The sequence below is a fragment of the Ursus arctos genome, unplaced genomic scaffold, assembly GCF_023065955.2.
Source record: "Ursus arctos isolate Adak ecotype North America unplaced genomic scaffold, UrsArc2.0 scaffold_18, whole genome shotgun sequence".
Classification (NCBI taxonomy): Eukaryota; Metazoa; Chordata; class Mammalia; order Carnivora; family Ursidae; genus Ursus; species Ursus arctos.
Window position 1 is genome coordinate 18,829,818 of NW_026622852.1, and position 25,063 is coordinate 18,854,880.

At 39.5% G+C, this 25,063-nt stretch overlaps 1 long non-coding RNA gene and 1 pseudogene across 2 annotated transcripts in view; one reads left to right on the plus strand and one right to left on the minus strand.

Annotated features, from left to right (window-relative positions):
• Nucleotides 1-25,063, minus strand: part of LOC113260564 (uncharacterized) — a 332,644-nt gene that overhangs the window by 140,570 nt on the left and 167,011 nt on the right. The window lies entirely within an intron of this gene.
• On the plus strand, nucleotides 2,080-2,174 carry LOC113260683 (U6 spliceosomal RNA; annotated as a pseudogene).

Here is a 25,063-nt window from a genome sequence, read left to right on the forward strand (position 1 = left end):
CCCATGGCATCCAAACCCCATTTCAAATCATCTTGACTACTACTTACAAAATAAAACACAAATCTTCCCATTAGAACAGCTCTCAAGCAATAGTTGAAGTGATATTGACTTTGCTGAGAACAGGAGTCCCCTGTTAGACTACGATCAGTGGGAGTCCTTCAGTCTGTCCTTGTCTGATGCAGCGTGGTAATCAGGCAGCTCGCCTCCCTCCTCCTCCTCCCTTCCTCCCCTCCCTTCATTCTGGCTTTCTCTCTTCACGACATTATTTAATCTCTCCGTTGCAGCTTCTTGGGATTAGCTGCGGCATCTATTAATAGTTTTACTTCTGTTTACAGTTCCAAGGGGAGAAAAATGGCTCATTCCTTTTCTCCAATCTTGGAGATATGTCTTATTGCAGCAGGAGCAAGAGGCACAGGCCCCGTGAATAACCTATTTCCACAATCATTCCACTGCAAAGATGCTAATGTGCTTCTATGCCGAACGGATCCATTTAATAGGCAGAACAAGTTGGATATAAACTCTTTAATTGCTTTCAGCACACCGATTATCTTCCTGTGTCACCTATTGTATAATGCAAAAATGTTAACAAAAGCACTTACTGAAGACATTATTGGGAATTAAAAAACAAAGAACCATCAGTTGTCACTAAATATGCCTTTCATGTTCCCAAATGAAATGCACTTGCGCACTCAAGAAACAGGATAGAAATGTGCAGGCCTGCCATTGTCAGATGCAAACATCTTCATTAGATTTTGATCCAGCTGCTGCAAGATCTATAAAAAGAGCTATCAAAGCCTGCAACTCACTATTGGTTATTTCAGGAAAACTTCAAAAAACCATCCCTAAACCTGCACTGATCTTTTCTGACAACTTCCCTGGGCAGGGCAGTTGGTTTGCAAGGAGCGGCGTTAAAAACCTCCGTCGAGCCGGCCCCTGGAATGCCTGTGGCTGTTACGGAGAAGCCACAATCGCAGAGCCGACCTGTATTCCAGGGCACTTGAGCTGTAAATCTCTGCCTATCACCCCCCAAATCTCCCATTCTGACCTAACTTTATCTCCTTAAAAGCATATAAGTGAAAGTAGCCAAACTCGGGTCTTTATAGACCAAAACAGAAAGATTAATATATGTGATGTCTCATAACATCCTTTCTCGGTTGCAATAAATCTTCCTATGCATATTGGCAGTCAGCTCATTTCTAGCATGTTATTTTCTGCAGAGGCTGTTTTAAAAGAGGAAAAAGACTAGTCAAGGGAGTCAGCAGGGAAGGGGAAGAAGAAAGAAAAGAAAGGAAAGGAAAAAAAGAACAAGTCAGGGTTCTGGGGATAACCTATAGAGAAGGTTAAAGGACACAAACTGTAAATGTCAAAATTACCCACAATTCTTCCTTTGAATTCTGCTGAAACAGAAGGGACCCTACAAAGACTGAGAGCATTCATATTAATCACAGTCCCTAGCATCTTGACTTGGGGACCTCTTCAGTCAGGCTCAGGTCTCCAGAGGCTTCTGATGGATACCAAACAACTCACAGAAAACAACTGTCAGAGCTGTCACTGTCATTTAGGAAGGACTCCTTCCCTCCTTGGTCTATATGTCTATTTATGACAAAGAGAAACGCAAAATGTGATCACTATTATTCAACCTTGGTAAACAAGGAGGGAAGAATACATGGACCCCCCCCCCATGCAATCTGCTTTAAAGATTGTTGGCTTTGGGATGCCTGACGGGCTCAGTCAGTAGAGCATGTGACTCTTGATCTCAGGGTCATGAGTTCAAGCCCCACACTGGGTGTGGAGCCTACTTAAAAAAAAAAAAATTTTTTTTTTTTAAAGATTTTTCGTTCTGTCTTTAATTTACCCACTAAATTGTCTGTTTGATGGTCAAAAGTAAATTGAAATGCTCAAAATACTGATGTGATATCATGTCCATTATTTGAATTAGGTACAAGAGCACATTAGGGCATCAATTTGTTATATTTATATTGTTATTAAAACTATTACCCAAATCTTAATGCTCTGGAGACCCACAATATATTTTTTCTTGCATATAACATTCTTACTCCTTCCAAACATGACTCTTCTGTGCTCTCTTCAGCAGCACACATACTAAAATTGGAATGATATACAGAGAAGATTAGCAGGCCCCTGTGCAAATTCATGAAGCATTCCATATTTTTTTTCAACTAAAAAATTATACAGTTTATTAATTTTTTTTAAAAAGCATTTTAATTTTTTTTTAAAGCAGGCACCACGCCCAGCTCGCAGCCCAGTGCAGGGCTCAAGCTCACCACTGTGAGATCAAGACCCAAGCCGAGACCAAGAGTCGAACAAAACCGACTGAGCCACCCAGGTGCCCAAATTTTTTTAAAAAGCATTTTAAAAATAACCTTTTCTGCAGTGCTTTGGCAATCATCTTCCCTCCTGCTGACTGCCGTAGTCAATGGAGTCACACTGATAAGAACAGCCAGAGATGGAGGTCCACACTTCCTCCGACCAGAGTGGGATTTTGAGTTGGGAACCTAGTGCAGCCAGACGATCTTTCTAAAATGTGAATCTGATCATGAGCCCCCCTGTGTAACACTATTCAGTGATTTCCTATTGCCCTTCAGATAAAATCACATTCCTGCTGTGTGGCTATAGGCAAGTTATTAAACCTCTTTCTGGCTCAATTTCCTCTTGTATAAAATGGTGATAATAATCATGAGGAAAATGTATGTAAGGCACTTAGCACAAAGTTAATAAATGCTCACTATTATTATTATTATTGATGTTATCTCACTGGCTATGTTCCTTCTCAGTTTCCCCTTCATCCCGTCTGACAGCCACACTCAACAATGAGTTCCTCAACTCCTATGAGCTTTCTTGCCTTTACGCCTTGACCTGTGATATTCTTTCTGTTTGCAACACCCTCTTCCTCCTCCTGGACTTTGGCCAGTTTTATTGCTATTAATTTATAAGCTGTCAGCTTAAATGCATATTATCAAGATGGCCTTCCCTGACCCCAAGGTCAGGTTTGCTTACCACAATATATGCATGCAATGCATACGTCCTCTACAGTAATATGCACCATACATTACCATTAACATTTTGCCTGACTGAAATATCCATAAAGGACCCAAGGTTAGATTCGCCTTGCTCCCCACTTTATTTTTCAGTAGCAAGCACTGGTAGCAAGGAGGGACTAGATTATAATGCAATGGACAAAGAAATCTTAGTGGATTACAATGACAGGAGATTATTCCTTGATCACACGCAAATAATCACAGGATGGCTCCACAGTGTTTTCATGCTGAGTGCCAAGCTGACGGATGCCCCACACTTTGGAACATTGCTGATCTCATGGTAGAGAGAAAGGGAACACAATGATTGTTCACTGCCTCTCTTAAAACTCCCAAGGAGCAGTGGCACATCTAATTCCCCCTCACATTTTATTGGCCAGGGTAGGTCATGTGGCAAAGCCTGATTGATTGATGTCAATTGGGCGGGGCATCCTTGTGCAGAAAAGGCACTACGGAGAGGGAGCCTACAATATTCAGTGAACGGTAATAGACACTAAAACCGAGCTCAACAAAGGTTAGTTCAATGAAATATTTCTTTGCTGCAAGCTGACAAACCTAAACCCCACACCAATTAAAATCTTGCCAGAAACTTCTCTGCTATTCAAAGAGATATTCTTTTCTTGAAATTTTTTACTTTAAAAATCATTCTTCTTTCAGTCACAGGGCCATGTTTTCTGCCACAGGCACCCCGTTGCCTATCTGTGTGGTCACAGTGTACCGACCATGCCAGTACACCACTTTGGAGGAAAGAATAATAATTACGTTCAACAGCATCAACATCATCCCCATAATTTCTTTGCTTACTCTAAGCAAGCTGTTAATATGGACAGATGAGGTAATGTCCAGTCTCACAGGGCTATCCAGTAAAAAGGGAACCTTTGAAATCAGTTTTTCTGACCTCTTAGATAACACACAAAAAGAGTTGAGTGACTTACCAAATAATAGCAGAGCCAGGATTAAAATACAAATTGCCAATTTTACAACAAGTGTTCTTTGAATTATAGCACAGCCTTGCCGTAAGGAGGGTTACCAAATGAGAATGATTGCAAGAAATCACCATTGAGCAGATGAGGAAACTGAGACTCAAGGAGGTAAACTGACGTTCTCAAAGCTACCCACATTATCAGTTCTATTTTGCTTGGCCACACAAAACCATAAATAAATCTAAGTTGTTTTAGCATCTAGATAGTACCAGCTCTTCACTGAAGGCTCTAAGAAATATTTCATGGACTGAACTGATTGAACTGAATTAGGTTGAACTGAAATCACACGAAATGTAGAGATGCTTTTTCCCCACTACATAACCCTTTTCATTTCCCCTGGAGTTTTAAGCTTGCCAGACCTGCAAGTTATACACCAACAACTATGACTTTGCTAGTTTCTCCTCTATAATATCCTTGTTCCCTTTTCCTTCCATATTTATAACTACCATCCTTCTCGGAGCAGAAACAGATTAATATCCAGAAATCTTGTCATCTCATGACATTTACAGAACAACATAGGATCTGGAAAGCAAAATCGACAATAATAAGGGCCCTGAAAGATCATTAGACAAAGAACTTTATTCCCTCTGAGCTAAGCAGGTCAGGTAAGAAGTGACATAACCCAGATGTTCTTAAGCCACAGGAACAAATGCCATTAAGTTACTGTCTCCCGACAACTAAGTGATATGTACGAGGAATGGGAATTAAATTTGGAGAGAGAATACAGATTCTGGCTGGGCTCCAAGGCTGAAGGATATTAAATAAGAAAGAAACAATAGTGCTGTCAAGTCTAATTGTTTAAAACATAAAACTCTTTCCATATGTCTTGAGACGAATAGAGTTGCACAGTATCAGGAGGCACCGTGAAGTCAGGCAGAGAAAGAATAACATGCACCATTTGGAATGAAAAACTTATCTGTGGGGAATTTGACTCTTTTTTTCCCCCTTTTCCTTCATGACCCAGCCAGGCACTTAGACAATGGAAAATAGCTATAGGAAATGCATATCATGAAGTCTCTTTTCTGTATCAGATTTGGCTATAGAATGAGAAATGATGGCCTTTGTGGTCATACAGAATTTGGTTCCAACTCTGACCATGTTCCTTCTTGTTATGTGATCTAAGGCTCAATTTTCTGACCTGTAAGCAGAGATGACATTCTTATGATGTGGGGATGGGTTTAGGATGAAATGAGACAATTAACGAACACAGATTTACTGTGCACTATTCACAGGCAAAGCTCTGTGGGAGGTATGATGAAGGTTACAAAATGTTCTTACACAAAATGTATGAAATGAAGGCATTTGTTCGAGCCTCTTTTTGTCAGTTATGACTTTAAGCAATCAAGAGTATCTGGCCTTTTAAGTGTTTTTATTTATGGGATGTATGAGTTCAGCATAGAAAAATGATAAAAAACAATGTAGACTCAAGCTAGAATTAATGAGTTTTGTTTCATACTAGATTTATTGGATACTATGTTTCTATCCAGTTTTGTGTTACAGGTATATATCTCTTTGTATCCATATAGCCACGTAACTGCATACACATTGTTTTATGACAGAAAGAGTGCTGTGCTGGGGTTCAACCCCTGCCTTCCCATATTCTAATGGGAAGAATTGTCATTGTGTTGCTAGCTGGAATCTCAATTTCCTCACTGTAAAATTAGATTTCCCGAATAGATTTCCTAAAGTCACTCCCATACATAGAAGTTAAGATGTGATATAAAACACTTGTAACTCTTGACTTCTGTAGTGTGTGTGTGTGCGCGCGCACGTATTTATGAAAAATATGTCCATTGCCAAGAACACAACTCTACAGCAATTTCATGGAGATAGATACCATCACACAAATACAATTTCACATAATACACCAAGGTGTCAAAAAATGAAAAGTCCTCAGAAGGCTCAATCTACCATTTCAGTATCTTCTAGGACAGTCCAGAGATGGTTTCAAGGCTAATACCAGAGCTCTTTTCCTTTGGCCCCTTGGGGCTACTACAAGATCACGGGGATGATCATAGGCCAGTTGGATGCACAGAGCTTTGGAGGTTTAATTGATCTCATGATGCTTTACCTGTGGTTGCAATTAAAACCGCATCCCAAGACTACTACGGGCAGAAAAATTTTGGTAAGATTTTATGGAAGAGGCATTGCCCAATGTTACAGTATTTTTTACCTTCATCTCCCAAATCCTCCTTGACTTCATCACTAAAATAATATAAATTCCACTACAAACAACTAGAATCATTAGCACCAGAACCAGGAGGGGGAGGTTTCTGAAGGTGTCTGATTATCTTTATGACCTCCTGGCACTGCAAAATCACTCAATGGAGCCCTACATATTTCACATTTCTAACTATTCCAAATTCCCGGTGTGTTGGAATATTCTAATTTCTCATATATTATTTATAAGGACCGGCACCCATATATCAAAAAGCTTTTTTAATATAGCTTTTATAACAAAAATTGAAAACATACATTCTTTTTCTGTTCCACAACTATTGCAGTCTAAAGCAGAAATTTGCCTTGATAGAAGGAAAAATACAGAATAAGGAGAAAGGTATTTTCCATCATAAAAATTTTAACTTGGAGAAGAAAAAGGGCAATTACATAAACAAGTCAATTCAGCCTTAGGGAATGTGTAACTCACATAGATTTCTGGTTGAAACCCAGCTGAAAAAGGAGAAGAAACAGATATAAACTCTTGCTGCATAATTCATCCCACCCCTGTATGAACATTAAGCCTCTGTGTGATTATTATTAGGTCCTTGTTATATTAACGTTCGTTGACCTCTTCAATAAATGACCCACACAACTCCTACTGACTCAGAATCTCTTCAAAGGAAGATAGCTTCACGCTTATTTCAAAATAGAACTGAAAAGTTACATAGGTGATTTCCATACAGGTGTTGCTTAAAAGACACTGTGTATGTCTGCGGTGCCTATAGTCTTCTCTTTGGAGAAGTGCTTGACTTGGGTATTGGCAGCACCTTCCTCTACTCCCCCCCACTACTTTAGTGATGCTGTTGCATACATCTGTAAGGCTGTTGGACTTTTTTGTCCCATACTCCATTCCATCCTGGGACACCTGACCTCCTAAATGATTTGTTTCTATTTGCATACATGAAGGCTCATTCTTTGCACGGTAAAGTTCTGTGTGCTTCTGACAAATATATGGTGTCACGTGTTCATCGTTAGAGTGTCGTATGGAACGGTTCTAGCTAGCCTTCGGATTTTGTGCTTGTACATCATGCAGTGGCTTTAGTGTGTGCAATGGCCTCCGATGGCTGCTTTGTTCAATCTAGTTGTCATTAAGCCTTAGAGCAACAAACAACAAGTACTGACTCTGAAGTAACAATTGTAACTGAGTATCTGTCTGTGCCTTTCTCTGGGTATGCACCACTCCAGCGTGGTGTGCTGGGTGGCCGCCCGCCAGGAAGATCATCAAATAAGTCACCCAGGCTTGAGACCGGAGGAAGAACTGAAACCCAGTTCACGTTTATGGTACCTAGTAAATCACGGAAAGAACAAAAATGTTAAAAAGATAACAACAGGGTCTTCATTTGAAAGATTCTTTTTCCTTGGCCGATATATTTCTATTTCCATTCTGTTGTTGTTCATTGTGGAGAAAATTTATAGATAAAAAGTTTTAAAATACGTTCGAGAGAAATTTAGTTTCATCCACTTACAATCAAAGCACTAGTTTTGATGACAACTACAATCGTCATTTCTCTGTGGGTGTGTTTTCCCCAAACACAGACCACTAATGGTAAATTACTTGGCCTTAAGGTTAGAGTTCTTAGATTCATTATACTGATGAATTAGAGTCCCTGGAAAGGAGACCTCACATTTCCTTGTAAGTACAGATACCTTACAAGCTAGTCGAAGGGTGCATAACTTTGAACTCCGGAGAGAGAATAGGCAGAAATCAATACTGAATATTTAAAGGTAACAATGTTTGGGAGAAAAATTTATTCTCATAGCAAAGTCCCGAATCCAGAGAAGAATGTATATCTCTGAGGAAAGTACTTTTCATCCATCACTCAGAAATCACCAGTATATGATGTTTTAAAAAGGTTGAGTTTCTTTTCTTTGAGTTAGGGAAATGTCTGTTTTACTAAACCATGCTCTCTCAGAAGTCTATTTTTCTAAATCTACATTTTCTTATAAAGGTAATCTTCCACTCAACTGTGCACCTTGCAAAGCCAAGCCCGGGTCAGAATAGTCTTTGAAGAGAAGATAAAGACCTGGAAATATCAAGAGAGATTATTCAATTGGGAAGAGAAAATCTGTAAATCTTTTCTAATGTGAATTCTGCTTTGACAAATTCTTGAAAGAGCCATTTGTACCTCTTCATTTAGACTCTCCGTTGATTAATGGAAATGAAAAAATAATTCTCTCACTTCCCGCCTGTGCTGCTTAGAAGCTCCAAGGAGAGTCAACAAAGGACAGCAGAGCCTTCTACTTCTTTGTCCACAATAACTGAGCATCTTGGGTTCGAAGAAAAGGAAATGTTGATCTCCTGGGCTTGTTTAGCTTTGCTTTTTTAATTGCTAAATGCCAGTCTGGGAATTCTGCCTAAAATGGTAATAAGTTGCATTTATACTACACCTTTCATCCAGGAGGCACATGCTTCTCTCAGTTCTGAAACACAGCCATCCTGGAGCTGAAAAGCAGTAACTGTTTTAATGTTGAACATTTATTCAGTGCCATGATTATACAAGGTGGAAGAAATTGTTTGAAACGGTACCAAAATATTGCAGTAACAAAGATTGTGGGCTGTGGGTTTTGAAAATATCCCAGATGCAGTGTGTTTTGTGCTTTCCTTTGCATATGGAATATTTACATATCCCTTCTGAGTCTTCAGATTCCTAAGATGCTCACTTTTGTGCTCCTCAGTTTAGGTTCCACATGCACTGAAAAAATCAGGAAGAATGCATTAAGTCATTTCTTTTAGAAAAATCTTTGGGGGCGCCTGGGTAGCGCAGTCGTTAAGCGTCTGCCTTTGGCTCAGGGCGTGATCCCAGCGTTCTGGGATCGAGCCCCGCATCAGGCTCCTCCGCTAGGAGCCTGCTTCTTCCTCTCCCACTCCCCCTGCTTGTGTTCCCTCTCACTGGCTGTCTCTCTGTCACATAAATAAATAAAATCTTTAAAAAAAAAAAAAAAAGAATCTTTGATATTTAGAATGCACATCAAGAAAAAGGACAGTGAGAAAGAATTCTGTCATTACTTTTATTTTATACCTCCTAAAAGAACTTCTGTCTCTGAAAAGGACAGATAAGAAAAACAAGATGACAAGGACTTGCCCAAGAACTCCTGAGCATGTGTCTTATAGCTGATTTCTCTTCTGCTAGGCCCCATCTATCACTGGAGTGAAAATTGACCAGGTCGGGAACCCAGTCTTGCTCTGCTGTTGACCTCAGGACTCAGGCAGTACCTGGATGTAACAGATCTTCAATAAATCCTTGTGAAATAAATAAATGATCTGTCTTCTTATTCTGAAAACATGAAGACCACAGCCCGTGGTGCTCTCAACTAAGCTTGAGTAAAAATTTGTTTTTACTTAAACAGCAAGAGAAGGGGGGGAAATAATGATGAAGTAAGAAAGCATGAGGGGCTAATCTGAGAGATGCTGAAAACAGGTTCACGTGCCCTCCAAAACCAGCCCCTTCTCAGTTTACTGCTGTCAGAAATCAGGTTTCATTATTACGTCTCCCCCCACACACACACACAAACACACAAACTGAAGACTCATCAGTCTTTTATATCTGCACCTAAAATGAGGTTATGATGTCCCTTCCTGACAGCAAGTTTTGAAAGGGGAGCAGAGAAGGGAAGATGGTTGCCAAAAAAGATCCAGTCAAGGGGATTCGAAGTCCAGGCCCCAGGTCTTGCCAGCGGCGACTGGATTTGTGAGCCTTCCAAGCCCCTTGTTCTTTCTAGGACTCAGCTTACTCATCCGTAAAGCGAGAAGCATGAATGAAAATCTAATCTAGGTGATTTTGGGAAGAGCCCCAAGATCGGGCTTTGAACTTCATGGCCCTGGAATCTATATCTGCAATCGAGATTAACACCTTCTACTTCCTCGTTCTGCTCAAGTGGTCTTGGCATCACACAGGCAAACGTGTCTCACTATATGACCATCTATTCACTCTCTTGTTACTCTGAGAGCCTTGGGGAACCCCATTTGGTCTAGAAAGATGATCAGTCTGGACGAAAAATCCTGAAGCAAAGACCAGCATATTCGGCTTCCTTATTTTATACTTCAGGCAACCAAGTCCCTGAGAGGTTAACTGACTAGCCTAAGCTGTCCAGCCAGGAAGAGAAAAAAATAAAATGGTACTTAAACTCAGGTCTCCGGGAGCTCAGCTGAGGTTTCTCACACCACTTCTTCCTACATCTTTACAACTGGGTAAGTTTTGAAATTTATGAGATCGATTAAAGCCTTTTTTTTTTTTTTACTTTAAGCAAAATTTCCCAATTTTAGTGGAGACACTGCAAACACTATAGGAGAAATACCTTCTGACTTTAATAAGCAAAAAAAAACACAAAAAAACAAATACAAAACAAAACAAAAAAACCTTGTGAAATTCATTAAAACCTGTCCACACTACCCCCACCAGAATCATTACTGATGTAAAACATTCAAAGTCTGGAATTTTGCTGTTATCTCATACAACACATAATTTGAGCCAATCCTGACAAATATTGGTATCACTTTATTCAAGCATAGCTTTCAACTTCCAGAGAGTTAATAAATTGGATTCTAACAGTCTGCAGAGAATATACAGTAAGATAAAAACATCTTCCAAAAATTTACAGTATATTTTAGGATGAGTTGAAATATCAGCAACCATTGCAGATGCATTTACAGGATTTTTAGAGAAGCACATTTCATCACAAACGGCTCTGTGATTCAGGATGGCGTTAATAATGGAAAGAACAACCTTTAAAATAAAGTAAATGCATTTGGAGGAGTTACTGAGGTGATATCTGTCTCAAAACATCAACAACAACAACAACAACAAAACCCCAGTTAATAACTTGCAAGTTGCTGTGATATATTCCTTAGCTTATCCTGTTGGGAAAGATTTATCTTCCGTGTTAAACTTCAGGTTGAAAAATTAAAATAAAATTTGATGTCTCCGTGGTGAACTGCCTTCCTCCATTTTCTTTACCTTTTAATTTCTATCATTACCAACTTTAGAATTGCTTCTTTGACCTTACGCAGTATTTCAGAAGATGGTTTAGATGCCAGAGGACTGCCCAAACCAAGTTGTGAATAAACTATGCCTATGCACGTACGCGTATACATCTCCAGGTGTTCATCAAAAGGACATAAATCATGAATACATTTTACCTTCATACAAATGAATGTTACCACCACGTGTCTGAAGTATTTTTGTCCTATTACTTTTCTTTACAGCTGCTGTCTCGAATGGTTTCAGAGGCCATGAGTTAGTTTGAATTTCCTTGCTTAGTGATAAGTCAACCTTTATTCCTCTACGCTCCCAACACACTGCTCGATGAGTCTGTGTCTAGTAACTGAAATACGGAAAGATGGAAAAGAGAGTCTCTTTTCTCATCTTCTCTTTTCCCCCCTTTCTTCCTGTTTTCCTATTGCTCCCCCTTCTTCCCACCACCACCCTCCTCTCCTCTACCTCCCCCACCTCTCATCTTCCACATTCAGTCTCCTTGGATGCCTTCTTTCCTTCCTCCCCGGCACATCTGAGTAAGCGGTCATGAAGAGCTGGAGGGAAAGAGGGTGTGGAACATCTGGGACCCTCCGATCCAAAACTAAATGAACAGCACATAAAAGAACTCACGGTGATTCTAACAGAGCTCCCAGAGGGAAGAAAATTATTTTCCTTTATTAATGCAGTTACCAACCAACCAATAAATTCTGAGGGTATCAAGCTAAATCCATATTGAGCAACAAAAGCTATACACAAAACATTACCGAATGATCTTGACCCTGCTCACTTCCCACACAGTGCTCATTAGTGGGGAAAGGCGAACACCGTAAGAATCCTTTGGGCACCACTCTGAGGTAATTCTACAGATGCCACAGTCATGTTTGAATACAATACTATACCAAGATAAGGCACTTACAAGGCAACATTTCCCAGATCTCATCAGAATGAAGATAGAAAGCTTAAAATTCTAAAAGGCTACTAAAAAGACAGACTTAAGTACCACACAATATTTTAAAAGAGAAAAAGAAAAGGAAAAAAGTTTTTTTCTAAAGGTTAATAAAGAAAATGAAAAAAGAAATTGACAAATCAATAAAAAATATATCCCATTTCCATCCTTCCACTAATAACATTTAAATTCCAGAACTAAGGTCTACCCTTTCATGCTATCTCCTTCCTTAGATATGCTTCACCTGTCTGTCAAACAGATGTGAAAAGCAATGCCTCACAGTCCCTCTAGGTCAGCTAAGTATCTAAGAATTGGACATATCGGAACTGTTAATCCACACTGTTCTGTTTGGTTTTTATTTTTCCCAAGTCATGCTGCATTCTTATCTGGGGGGAGAGGGGCGGTGGTGGCTGGCATTCCCACAAGAGCTTCTCTCATAAACTGGACATTAAAAATACCTGAATGGGGAGTAGTAAAACAATGTTTTTGATGTGGAATCCTGCAGCAACTTGCAAACCAAATACATGTGGTAAATAAAAGATCCAATGATTTTTCTCCCACTCAAACCACTCCTTTTAAACACAACATAAAATGTCACTGTCATCATCAACAGCGAGTACATATGGAACCGCCCCCCTGGTCACAGAGTCCTCATCTCACTCAAGATAAAATCAACGCTCTAATTATGGCGCACAAGGTGCGCTGTGACTTGACCCTGCCTGCCTCACCCACAGACCCACTGTTTCAGAACCAGCCTCTGGCTTGGTGGATTTCCACAGTCAGTGCCCTCTATGTAAAAAGCCTGTCTTCACTTCTGCGGCGCCTGGATGGCTCAGTTGGTTTAGTGTTCAACTCTTGATCTCAGTCTCAGGATTGTGAGTTCAAGCCCCGCATTGGGCTCCACGCTGGGCATGGAGCCTACATAAAAAAATAAATTTAAAAATAAATTTTAAAAAACCCTGTCTTCACTTCACTAGCTTAATTCCTACTCAGCCACCTAGATTCAGGTCAAACCCCACTGCCTTTAAGGAGTCTTTCCAGATTTTAGAATGTGAGTTACTATCACCACTCTGAATACTAAGGGCACACTTTGCCCTGAACTAAAAACTTAGTATTGCATTTTCCAGCACAGTCCTTAGAAAATGGGGGATGTCAGGAGGTTCTCGTTCAGGGAGCTTTAATCACACTGGGGCCATGAAACTCACCAAAGAAAACCACACAGAGGGCTGTACTGGGCGCTACAATGCAGAGTGTGCGAGGAGTTCACAGAAAGAAGCAAACGAGTAAGCTATGCCCCAGGGGTGGGCAGCATGCTTAGGGAGGGCCATACGATGGTCAAAGGGTAGGGTACCATCCGGAATGTAGTTCCCTGAGGGTCACTTAGGGTGGAAAGCCCTTTCCGCAAATATGATAAACTCACTACTACAGGATTAGCAAGTGAAATATCTGAGTAAAAATTTAGCCTTATATTAGTTCTTGCCTACGTGTGACATCTTTGGGGAAAATATTAAACTTAACTTTGTGAGAAACACCCAGAATACAACAAATGAACAGCTTTACAGGGAAGTTTACTGCTGAAAGTGTTTCTAAGACTAAAAGAATTCACTGCGGAGTTGGAAAATACCACAATGCTTTGGCGATCAATTAATTAGCTCTCAGTGCCTCATCAATCCTAGTTATTCAGGATTTAACCAGGAGTAATGTGAATAAATTAGGAAGAAAAATTTAGGCTGAATATCAGGAACATTTTCTTAATCATTAAATCAATTAGACAAGAGAATTTAAAATTGGATATTTAATGTGAAAGATGGAACCAAGAAAGAGAAAGTACAGTATCAAGAATAAATGAGAAATCATAGATTTAAAAGGTTCTCTGTCATCATTAGCCTATTCTTCTGTGTTTGGAAAGAATGATAGTTTAGATTCCTAAACAGATCATTGCCTATTCTAAAATTGTCAAACCTTCAGAATATACACTTGCTAAAATAAAGAAGTTAATTTTCTCCAAGGCCATCAGATTCTGCTGCAGAAATCTCACTAAATTCCACAAAATTTGGACATCCTTTTTGAATATCTGCTGAGAAGACCAGAAAGCAAGAAGCTACAAGATCTTTGCATATTGTTATGCAACATTATCTTCCAAAATTAGTCAAAAATCAGGCAATCACTATATTCCAGTTCTGGCCTACACATAATAAAGTCCAACAGAACCTGGAAAGTTATGAAAAGGGGAACACTCATTTCCAGCAGCATGGGAGAAGTGTTTTCTTGACCAACCCAAGTTGAAAGTCATTAGAAATAGTGAAAATAATGAGAGATAATTAGAACTGAAAATAATCAGAAATACTGGGTAACATAAGCTTTTAAGAATACGTTTTTAAAAATGCACTGATGAATTACTGAGTTACGCTCAGAGGCCAAAAACTTGGCAAAATTAGGAATCTAGGCAGGGAAATAGAACACTGAGCCCATATGGTGTGGGTGAACTTGAGCTTCAGTTTTCACCCCCATGAAGGGCACAGAGGACAGATGAGGCCATGGTCCCATCCAAGGTGAGCAAGTCTAATACAGGACTCCTCTGAATGGTGTTAATTCCAAATGCATTTTACCTGAGTGTAAGGGTAAACTAGAAATAAACCTAGTTCAAGTTTTTTTGTTAATCTCAAATTTGACCCTGATTGAGAGGGGGACATTTTCCCTCATAATTTATAAGCATAAGCTAATCCTCATGAAGTTTTGCAGCCTAAATTTACATTACCTGCGTTATATAAAAAACTGCAAGCCAGGAATTTAGTTTAAAGTGGTTTTAGGCTCAAAGTGCCCCCGGCACCTGACAGAATCAAATGCAACTCCTCTTTGAAAAAATATGCCCCAAATCTGTTCTCAAAGAATTTCTATAGATGAAGTCTAAGAAAAATTAAGTTGCATTTAAAAGAAAAAAACAGACTGGGGATCAAAGTACCTTGAGCAACATCCAGAAGAAACAACAAGCAGCAAATTCAGATCAGCAAAATTTTCAGATACTGGATTTATCAGATATAAAATATGAAATAAATGTATTTGATGTACTTTAAAAATAGGAAAGAAAGTAAAATCATAAGGAGAGAAGAAGCAGGCATAGTTGCAAAAACAAACAAACAAACAAACAAACAACAGATATCCAGAAATGAAAAACAAAATCATTCCCATTAAGAATGGACAGGTTTCACTACCATGTAGCCAACCTCTGAAATGGCTCCAAATAACGCCCCATCCTGATACTCACACCCTCGTACGGCACAATCCTGCAACGTACCAGATTTGGTCTCTGTGACCAATAGAATATGGCACAAGAGATGATGTACTTCTGAGATTAGGTTTTAAAAGATACTGTGGCTTCTGTTTTGGATTTCTCTCTTTGTCTCTAACATCATTGTCACTCTTGTGGAAGCCAACCTGCCACAGGATGAGCCTCCTGCCAATAGTCCCATGAGAGAAGCAGATCTTCCAGCACCTCTAGATTTCCGCATCTCTGGCCCATGTCTTGAATGCAGTCTTGTGAGAGGCAATGAGCCAAACCACATGCCTAAGCAGCCCCTGGACTGCTGACTCTCAGAAACCGGAAGATAATGGTTTGCTCTCTTAGAGTACTAAGTTTTGGAGTAATTGGTTACACAGCAATGGATAACTTAGACACAGCTGAAAATAGAATGAGCTGAAAGATAGGGGCACCTGGGTGGCTCACTTGTTAAGTGTCTGCCTTCGGCCCAGGGCATGATCCCAGGGTCCTGGGATCGAGCCCCACATCGGGCTCCCTGCTCCGCTGGGAGCCTACTTCTTCCTCTCCCACTCCCCCTGCTTGTGTTCCCTCTCTCACTGGCTGTCTCTCTCTCTGTCAAATAAATAAATAAAATCTTTAAAAGAGAAAAAAAAAGAATGAGCTTAAAGATAGGAGGAGAAGTATTTTCAGAATATTGGACATAAAGACAGAGGTATGAAAAATTTTTAAGATAAGTTAAGAAACATTGAGGATAGACTGAGGCAGTTTTATATATTATCTAATTAAAGTTCTAGAGGAAAAGAGAGGGAATGTACTAAAAAAAAAAGCGTTGATAATTTTCAAGAATGGCTGAAGTCATCAGACCACAGGCTCAGGAAGGTCAATAAATCCTAAAAAGAGTAAATAAGAAGAAAACCAGACCTAGACACAGTATGATTTCATTGAAAACACCAAAGACAATAAAACTATCTTTTAATCACACAAACAATAGAAAGAGTTTACCAATGAAGGGTCAAGAAGATTGAACCCAATAGCGATGGTGACACCAGGCAACAGTAAAATTCCAAAAGAAGTACTTTGGGCAGAAGTGAAGGGATCCCAGATGGAAACTCTGAGGTTTAAGAAGGAATTATGGACAAAGGCAGAAATAAATATGTACAATAATCTAAACAGACATGGACTGAATAAAACAAAAACAATAATGTCTTATGTAGTTAGGGGGGAAAAAAGAAACGGCACTAACATACGTAACGGCAATAGCACATAAGTCACAAAGAGGTGATCAGGGAGGCAGGTAATGGGAGTTTCATTTGGAATGGCCATTATATTATTTTGAAGAAGGGTAAAAATACCAGTTACTTTAGCCTGTGAGAAGACTACATGGTAATATTTACAAGATAGCAATTAAATGAAAAGAAATACTGTGGGTCGCTTTTACACCAATAGTGTGGAGGGATTAAAAAAAAAAAAATGAGAAGAAAAAAAATCCGTCCCAAAGAAGTCAAGAAAGGGGAGAAAGAGAAACATAAAGAAGGTGAGACAAATGATAGTCACAAAATAAATTGCTAGAAAAAATATTCAACATATCAGTAATTATAATAAATGCAAATGTACATTTCGTTAGCAAAATTGTTAGGTTGCTTGATCCACCTGTATGCTACTGATGAGACATTTAACCAATGTATAGGTCCCACAAAGAATCAAAATAAAGGGATATGATACTAAACCAAAAGATAGTTGATATATCCATATTAATATCAGACAAAGTAGACATTTAACAAAAAGTATTGCTACAGATTAAAAAAAAAATGTAGCCACATAGTGATAAAAGTTTCAAGTGACCAGGAAGATACAAGAATTCTGAATTTGTAAATATGGACAAAAACTACCCAAAATGTTATTAGAAAAATCTAAAGATTTGGAGTTAACAAATATGCTTCTTTTTCTTTTTTAAAAGATTTTATTTATTTATTTATTTATTTATTTATTTATTTATTTATTTGACACAGAGAGGGAGAGAGCACAAGCAGGGGGAGCAGTAGAAGGAGAAGGAAAAGCAGGCTCCCTGCTGAGCAGGGATCCCGATGCAGGGCTTGATCCCACGACCCTGAGATCACAACCTGAGCCAAAGTAGACGCTTAACCATCTCAGCCACCCAGGAGCCCCAACAAATACATTTCTTAATAACTCATGGGTCAAAGAAGCATTTCTTACTGAAATAAAATAATACTCATAACTGAATGGTAGCAGAATTATTGCTTCAAAACTTGTGGGGGACAGTGAAAGGGGCAAGAAAGAAAGATAAGCATTTAAATACTTACACGGTATAAGAAAAGAGCCTAATAATGAATGCCTAAAGCATCAGACCTAAGACACTAGTGGGGGGAAACAGAAACAAAGCAAAAAAAGTAGAAAATAGGAAATCATAAAGATAGCAGCAGGGAATCAATGAAATAGAACAGGACAAACTGAAAAGCTGTTAACTAAAGAAAAAAAAAATAATGGACCAACTTCTGGTAAGATTGTTCAAGAAAAAAAAGAAAGACTGATCAAATAAAACACATCATAAACAAATAAATACAAAACTACAGATGCTACAAAGATTAAAAATACAAGAAAAGGACAATGGGACCAACTCAATGCCAATAAACAGGAAAACCTTGATGAGATAGAAAAACCCTGAGAAAACACAGCACACCAAAACTGATTGAAAAGAAATTTTAAAAATCTGAGTACCACTGTAGCCATTCAAAGTAATTCAAATCGTACTTTAAAGTCTTCCCCAAAAGCAAATGCCAGATCCGACGACTTGCCCATGGGTTATACAAAACAGGAAGGAATTCCAATCATTTAAAAAAAAAAAAAACTTCAAGTAGGTAAAAGAACAAACATCCTCTAACTCATTTTGTGATGCTAACATAACTTTGATACTAAAATCTGACAAGAACCATAAAAGACAATAAAACTACAAATAAATGTCATTCATGCACCTGGATAGAAAATCCTAATAAAATATCAACAAAGCAAATCCATCAGTGTTTAAATAAGGTAAAGCAATTTAACCAAGAGAGGTTTATCTCAGAAATGTTATTTTAACAGTAGAAAAGAAATTAATATAATTCACCATATTAAAAGTATAAAGGTGATAAATCATTATCTCAATAGATAAAGAAAATGCGCTCAATATAAATCGGCATTCATTCATAACTAAATTACCTACAAAATCCTTATAATAAACATCCGGAACGGTAAAATATTGAAAGTTTTGCTCTGAAGACCAGGAGTGTTGTCTGCCATGACCACTTCTATTCATCGCTGCACCCAATGCCCTAGATGGTGTGTTACCAGATAAAAATTTAAGAGTTGGAAAGAAGGAAGGAAAATGTTATTTTTCATGCTGAAAAGACAAAATAAATGACTATAGCAACTTTGCTAAATTCAGAATCAATGTACAAAAATCAGTTGCATTTATTTTACCTGCAAGAAGTTTCAAAGTATAGTTTTTAAAAAGATTCCACTTAGATAATATAAAAATATATTTAGAATAAATTTTGAATAATTAACCAAGGATGTGTAAGATCTTCCTGGAGAACATTATAAAATTTTATTGAAAGAGATTAAAGAAGACCTAAAATAGAGAGGTATATCATTTTCATTGATTTAAACACTCAATACCAAAAAAGATGCCAATTTGCCTGGAATTTATCAATAAATTCAAAGCAGTTCTAATCAATTACCACTTTTTTGGTGGAACTTAACAGTTAATACTAAAATCATATGAAAAATCAAAGACAACTCCCAAAGAGGAACTAACAGATAACAAAACTTAAATAAAGCAAAAGAATTAACACAGTATGGGATTGACGCATGCCCAGACAAAGTGATCAATGGAAAAGAAGGGCCCCAAAACAGACTCACACATATTGACTAACTTGATTTTTGATAGAAGGAAATGTCGATTAGCTGAGCAGTAATGGGCTTTTCAGAGATGCTGAATAATTCCAGCTACTCTCCTCTGAAGTGTGGTAGATACAACTTTGGGTTCTCCTGTATCATCCCTTCCCACAAAGTGGTACTTGGGAATATGACATTTAACTTTAATGTGCAAGCTGTTGCCGAGTTATTTGGAATCGATACAGGGATCGTTTCTGTGTTCAGGGCTACACGTAGGGTTCTGGAGCTGGGGAATGCTGGGCGGAAAACAGCTCATGCTCTGTGAGCCAAACCTTCACCCTGATGCACGGTCACCCCCTCCCAGAGGGAGGCACATCTTTTTCTTCCCAAAAAGGCACTGTGTGCTCACCAAGCTTTACTCTTTCAGGGCTGTGACCACCCAGAGGTGGCCCCTGTGTCTAATTCAGATGTGGCTTCAAACCAGGCGTGGCTCTCCTCCTGTTGGTTAGTGTGACCTGGTGAAGAGCACCCCAGCCAGGGACTCCTCAGAACCTACAACAAAATCCCACTGAGCCACTTCCAGGTGTCTGATCTGGAGAAATTTAAGTACCTCTCTGAGCTTTAAGTCCCTCAACTTTAAAATGGGGGTAATCCTGCGATACCTGCAAGATTGACATAAGGGCTAAGTTAAATCACACGTAAGTATGTAACAGATATTCAGAAAATTTGACTTCCCTTCCTTTTGGCAATCTTTGTATTTTTGTGTTACAGTAATGAACATTTGTAGAGTGAGTTTACCTTTTGCTGAATTTTTATATACCTGTCTCATACAATACTCCATGCGGTATATGGGAAAGTGGAGACAAAGAGACATCCTAAGGGTTTACCTAGGATGTGACCAAAGTCTGGTTCACCTAATTACACATCTCATGACTGTCCAATTAATTTCAGGTCTGGATTACTAAGAATGTTGTACTTATCACAGGAAGATACTACAGGATCAACTTTACTATAATCATAGCATCATCCTAGAGAGAGCTGCTCGTCATTCCTGAGATCTGTGTTTCAGGAGTTTTTAAAGTCTCAGCTAAGGGAGGACGAAACCAGATTTGCCATGTCTCCACGAAGACCTCTGCCTTGTAAAGAAAAAGAAAAGGCAATGCAACCATGGAGATTACCCTTAGTGCATGGCAATAATTATTGTTAGAGTGACAGAAAATAAGAAATTTGTTTCCAGGTACTTTTATATATTCCAAAAATATTTACTGAACATCTACTATATCCTCAATACAGTTCTAGGCATTCAGGAGACAGCACTAAGTACAGCAGACTAAATATCCACTCTCACAGATCTTATACTCTAGTGAGAATAATCAACAATAAAGAAAGTGATAAACAACTCTATATCAGAACGTAGTAAATTCTATTAGAAAAAATAAAGTAGAAAAAGGGAAGTATAACAGAATAGATCCTCGGTGGGGGAGGGGAGAATGCTGATATAGATAAGGAAATCTCTGGTAAAGGAACATTTACCTTCTTCCAAAAACAAAAGTCCTGCTTTATTTTCTTGGAAAGAAAAATAACAAAAATAAACAAAACAAGCTCAAAAACAAAAAGGAAGCTCAGAAGACTCTGCCTTTACTTTCATAATCCCCATCTCCCATTACACTTTCCCCCTGTGAAATCTGCCAGCACTGAGGTTCCTGGAGAATGAGACTTCCTTCCCAACCTCTTCTTTATCTGAATTTTCCCACTGGGCCAACAATTCCTAGCCTACGATATAACAAGCGTCAGAGCACAGCTCTCCTTGAATGTGAAAGTCTTTGGGGATGTTACAAAATTCCTTATATTCAACTTATCAAGAACACATTGGACATACTTTTAAACACACCTTGAAACTTAAAACCAGTAGCGGTGCATAAATAGTTTTACCATCAAGTCACAAAAATCAATAGAAAAAGATTTAGGCATTTTAATTTGTTCTCCCTCCCCACAAGGACAGCTTTTATCATGCTGGACTCTATATTACATTTTTTGAGTGTAGAGTTGAATAATACCTCAGAGATTACTAACTCAATACCCTCATTGTATAAGTGAGGACTTGAGGTCCAGAAAGTTTAATAATAATAGTTGCTCGTGTTAATGGAAGCCTGTGTGCCTGGAAGTGGACCAAATGCTTTATTTTCTGCAATACAGTGTGTGTGTGTGTGTGTGTGTGTGTGTGTGTGTGTGTGTGTGAGAGAGAGAGAGACAGACAGACAGACAGACAGACAGACAAAGAGAGAGAGAGAAGTTTTAATGAATTGGCAAGACCAAAATCTATAAAGCTGGCTGGTGAGCTGGAAATTTAGGTAAGAGTTGACGTTACAGTCTTAGTCTGAAAACCGCATACTTCAAATTCAGGCAAGTTTTCTCTGTTGCAGTTTTGAGACAGAATTGCTTTTTCTTTGAGAAATCTTGGTGTTTGCTCTTAAGGTCTTCTCCTGATTGGATGAAGCTCACCCTCATTATGGAGAGTAATCTGCTTTACACAAAGTCTGCACATCTAAAAAAGACCTTCCCAGCAACATCTAGACAGAGTTTGACCAAACAACCGGGCCCCATGGCCTGGTCACACTGATACATAAAACTAATCATCATATTCCGTGTATCATATTTAGTCCTATTAACTTCCTTATGAAACCGGCATTATCATGACCCACATTTGACAAAGGAAAAAATGAAGGGCTTAAAGATTGCAGGGGACTTGTCTAAGGTTACACCATTCAGGAGCAGCCATGCAGGACAGAGCCCACATTTTCAACCATCTGCTCTACTGCTTGAGGTCTCTCATCATAGAGGTGGGTCCAGAATTCATGTTTTCTGATTCCTGTGTCCACAAGACTATGCATCAAACCTCATCACGGAAAGACCACCAAGGACACTAATTGACATGCTCAGCAAGGAGACCATACATGAAGAGGGACCATGGGGCAGCTCACCAGTCACAGGAAAAGACAGGACTATTATAAGATTTGGGGAAAGGACAGAGGCAGGTAAGAAAGAAACAACCACGAGCAAGTGGAAGGGCAGAGGGAGAAGCAGACTCCCCACTGAGCAAGGAGCCCGATGTGGGGCTCAATCCCAAAACCCCACGATCATGACCTGAGCCAAAAGCAAATGCTTAACCAACAGAGCCACCCAGGTGCCCCAACCAATAGGCTTTTGATAGGCTCAGAGCCAAGAGGAACCATGTATAAAGGATTAACACGAGGACTGGGTTCAATAACAGACTCAGGCTTCTCTTTCCTTGAATACAAATTCATATAAATGCAGAGAGTCGTATCTGAAAACCCTATCTGAAGTTCTGCGCCTGGGCTGGAAAATCAGACTGCTTCTCTGTTTCAGCGCCTCAGATGTTCCAGGCAAGAAGGAGATGTTCCATTCTTATGGGTGATTTCTCATCATGATGCCTTTTTTAAATGAACAAAAGCAGTTTTCCCAGGTCCACAGTCCTAGGTGCCTGCAGGCTAGGGGTTGGGAAGACAAAGCTGAACAAGACATTCTGGAATCCTGGTGGGGAAGAAAAGCATGTTCACCAGTGATCGTAATGCAGTGTGGTGAGTGCAGGGGCAGATGGGAGAGACAAGTACATCAGGCGCAGGAAGCCTAAGACGTTACAGGACAGCTGACTTGAATCAGAATGGATGAATCAGAAGAAAGAGTGGCTCTCTAGGTGAGGAAACAAGGAAGGTGAGCCACCACAAGTTAGCGTGGGAAGTAACAGAACAGAAAACTAAATAAAGTGCACAGAGCTCAACTAATTCTGACTGACACATCAGGGAAGGCTGACTCCTTACAAATAAGACCCTCCTTGCAAGGTTTGCAAGGCCCCCAGGCCACTGCAAATTCTTTCCCTCCTCCTTTTTTTTTTTTTTTTTTTAAGATTTTATTTATTTATTTGAGATAGAGAGAGCATAAGCTGGGGACAGAGGAAGAAGCAGGGAGCCCAATGCAGGGCTGGACCCTGGGATCATGACCTGAGCAGAAGGCAGACACTTAATCCACTGAGCCACCAAGGCACCCCTCTTTTCGTCTTCTGAAAAGTCCTCTCAAACCCCAACCCTCATCCCAACCACCACTCTCAAGGTTCCAGCCTCAGAACCATGACTTACCCTTCCAGTCTTAGCTGAAATATGTCCTCTGGGAAGTCTGATTCTTTTCAAAAATAATGACAGCAAAATAACAACGACAAATATTTACTGAGTAATTTCTACATGCCACACATTGTACCAGCCCCTCTACTGAGTTCATCTCAATTAAATTATCATAAGAACCCAATGAAATAAATATCAGTCCTGCATTTTCTGGAGGCCACTTAGGCTTAGTTAAGTCATTTATCCAAGTTTATTCAGTTCCAAAGTGGCACAAATTTGTGGATTTGAACTCAGTACGTCCGATTCTTAAGACTTAACCTAGCATCTTAACCATGAAGCTTTTCTGCAGTGTTTTCAGGCTCATGCAAGCACACTTGACCACATCTTCCTTTATGCTAATTCTGGATCTTTATGCAGCTGTGTTACGGCACGAACTTCTAGTTATTAATCACTTTCTTACATGCCTCACTCCTCCACAACACTGTGAGGTCTGGAGAGCAGGGTTTTAGCTCAGTATCCATCCCCAGTGCCCACAACTGCTGTAGACACACAGCAGAAAATCAGTAAATGTTTGTGAATGAATGCATGGATAGATGGACAAAAAAACATTTGTAGAGGACCTGCTTTGTGAAACTCCACATAAGTTACTCTCAGGTATGTTGTCTGAGACTGAACTATGACGGTTCAAGACATACTCAGGCAACAAGGGATGTGTGTCAATAAGTGACCCCAGTAGGAAGTGGGCAAGAGAGTGGACAAGCTGCAGTGTGAAGCCTGTGGCACCGCTCTGCTGATGAGACGTGGTTCTGACCTCCTTGCTTATTCCTACCAAAAATCCCCCTAGCTGGGAGAAGAACACTGTGGGCCAGGACTGCTGGAAAGAAACAGCCCCTTTAATACCCCACCCTCAACACACACACACGCTCACATGCACTGGGGCAGGAGGCACACCTTTTATGTCCACAGGAATATCCTAGCATCACTGCTGCTCTCCAGTTAGCTGCCCTCCCAAAATATAATCCCCACTCACACATCTGCATTTTTAACCCAAATCTCTCCACCCTGGCATTCCAAATCTTTGTAACAAAATGGAAACAAGGAGAAACACAGAAAAAGAAGCTTTCTGCTTCCGCAGTGTTCTCTCCCAGGACGTCTCTGCTCTAGGTTATGGGCACTCTGTCTTTCCGCTGTTCTTTTCCTCCTTTAATTTAGAGCTGAGGGTTCTGATTGGATTAATGGCCAGGGCACTTTGGAGAAGCCCTTGCTCAGCAATATATGCCTGTCGCTTACAGGGACACTGTATCCCCATATACTATGTCCTCTCCTGATCTATCTATTGCTTCACATTTTATCCTCTGCACTAAAATTGGCCTTCAGTTCACAGACCTCATTTTACAGCACCTGTTGCATTAATAACTAGAAAATTCAGTTCAGCCAAGGGCCAGACATTCACCAAGCATTGTTCTCATGCAGTAAATAATCAAGTAGCAAAGTTATTTTTGCAGGTTTCACTTTCCTGATATTATTAACTCCTGAATACAGAAAGTGTCTGTGAAAATACATTCGTCTGTACGGGGTAAAAGAATGACATAACTT